The 2,500-nt window shown below is 47.0% G+C and overlaps 1 protein-coding gene across 2 annotated transcripts in view; it reads right to left on the bottom strand.

The window, feature by feature from the left end:
- LOC119577270 (pollen-specific leucine-rich repeat extensin-like protein 2) overlaps window positions 1–2,500 on the bottom strand; it is a 43,843-nt gene that overhangs the window by 9,387 nt on the left and 31,956 nt on the right. The window lies entirely within an intron of this gene.

The raw sequence follows: 2,500 nt of genomic DNA on the forward strand, positions 1-2,500 counted from the left end.
GATAGCACGTTAAGCGGGGCACTAAGGCAGTGCGCGAGCGATACATTGTGCAACGCGTTTTAAAAAGTCTTAATCGACTCTAAGTACTTAATTGCTCCGCGCCTAAGCTTCTCCCTCGCTCATTCTACTTTTGGCGAAGGGGGGGAAAGAACCCTCTCTGGCCTCGCCTTCTGCAGGAGGGAAGGAACTTCGACGAGGGAGGGAAAAGACGAAGGGAAGAAGGGGGGGAGAAACCGATCGAACGAAAAGAGACGGGGACGAGACCGAGTGGGAAACGGGCGAAAGCACCCGGACAAGCCTTCCACCCACGTGCGCCTGAGCAGCAGTGTTTTGCAATATTCTCGCAAGATTGCAACCACCGCAGCGATTCGCAGAAGCAGAGATCCTTGTGGGTGAAGGAGGAGGGGGAGGAGGAGGAGGAAGAGGGAGAGGGGGGGAGAGGAGAGCCTGGCTTGCCGCCTCTCTAGGAAATTGTACCGGGCTGAGAGATTCAGTTCCAGGAAGCGATTCGCCCTTTTTTTCCCCCGCGTCGTCGTGATTTGACGTCTTAAGGAAGATTTTACAGTTAAACGGGAGGCTGGGGAGTGACGTGACCGGGGAAAAGGGATTATCAATGGGAACACTTGCGCTGGAGATCAATCGCAAGGTTGCAGGCGTTACGATGTCCTATGCGTGTGTAGGGTTTCCCCGATTCACGTGTTCATCTGTTTATCTATCCACCTGTCTATCTGTCTATCTATCTATCTATCTATCGATCTATCTATCGATCTACCTATCTGTCTTTCATTCTTTTTTCTTTCTTTCTAGCTATCTACCTACCTACCTACTTATCTATCCATCTATCTATCTATCCATCCATCCATCTACCCATCTATCTATCTACCTACCTACGTACCCATCTACTTATTGCTCAATTTATTCATCTTGCGGACGTCATAATTACCACTCACAATCGCCCTCATATAAACGTGACTGATTTAAGTTCTGGTCGAGAGAGAGATATATACAACATGTATCCTTAAATAGCTTTTGCCTGACTGACAGTTTTTGCATTACGTATGCAAACGTCGCCACTGTATGTTAAAAGACCAAAGAAGAGGATTTATTCAAAAGCTTAGAAGAGCGATTTATATGCGAAACGATGGATATATTCGCAACATTTGTAATTTATGGATAGCATTAATAATTTTCCTTCTTTTCCAATGCAAATGAATTAGATATGGAATGCAACCATATATTTGAGAAAATGTATTCCAAAGGGACACTAGTGATCAGGGACGGTGTATGTGCGAAGACAAAATCTTTTTTTTTTTTTTTTTTTTTTTTTTGTCATTTACTCTCACACACCTGGCATCCGGTCCCACCAAGGGTCGCCGCTGATAAACTCCTTTACATGCGATAGTTATGGCACAACTGATTAAAATAATAGAGAGAGAGAGAGAGAGAGAGAGAGAGAGAGAGGAGGGAGGGAGGAGAGAGAGAGAGAGAGAGAGAGAGAGAGAGAGAGAGAGAGAGAGAGAGAGAGAGAGAGAGAGAGAGAGAGAGAGAGAGAGAGAGAAAAGCAAGCTAAATGATACAGTGGTGAATTATAACACTATTTTTTTTCTTCTTCTCTCTCTAATCTTTTTTTTTTTCTTTTTGCGTGTGTCAAGAGCTCCGGGAAATACCAGAGCCAGATGGTGCAATGTGACTGACGGCGGCGCGTTTTCTTCGTGTGTGTGTAGGCGACCTTCGCAGAGGAGGAGGAGGAGGAGGGGTAACTATCACATTTCAATATTGCACGCCTTAACTCGCTCCTGGCTCAGGACTCCCTCGCCTGGTGAATTCAGCGGGAATCCCTGCTTTCTCGTACTCTTCCTTTTCCTTTATATGTTTTTTTTTGTTTGCGTTTTTTTTTTTATGTTCAGGATATTTGTTAATTCATTTGCGAAAGCGACTTCGTCATCGTATCCAGGCGAGATTACCTCTCCACATATTTCTTCATAAACAGAGATAAGCGAATAAAACAACCCCCCCCCCCACACCCACACACACGTAATACACATCCACAGATAACCCAAATATCCTAAAACCATCCACTAACCCACCAAACAACCACAGAAGATGGAACAAGAGAGATACATACACCCTACATCCTCGACCACCAAAAATCGCAACCGGGATGAACACTCATCAGAAAATTGCGACATGGGAGCCAGGAAATGCCCTGCACGGCCCTCTTGGCGGCGTGATTCAGCTGTGGCGGGGAGGGGGAGGGGGGGAGGAGGGGAGGAGGGGGGGAGGAGAGGGGGGAGGGGGGAAGGAAGGGAGGGACAGGAGAAGGGGGAGGGGGAGGGAGGAGCTATGGGGGAAGGAGAAGGGGAGGTTGGAATGAAGGGTGATGGGGGGGCGGAAGGGTAGAGGGGAAAGGTTGATGGGTAAAAGATGATGGGGGGGGGGGGTGAGAAAGGTGGGTCAAGAATGGGGAAGAAGAAGAAAGAATAAGGGGGAAAAAAAAAAA

The sequence above is a fragment of the Penaeus monodon genome, chromosome 9 (assembly GCF_015228065.2).
Source record: "Penaeus monodon isolate SGIC_2016 chromosome 9, NSTDA_Pmon_1, whole genome shotgun sequence".
Classification (NCBI taxonomy): Eukaryota; Metazoa; Arthropoda; class Malacostraca; order Decapoda; family Penaeidae; genus Penaeus; species Penaeus monodon.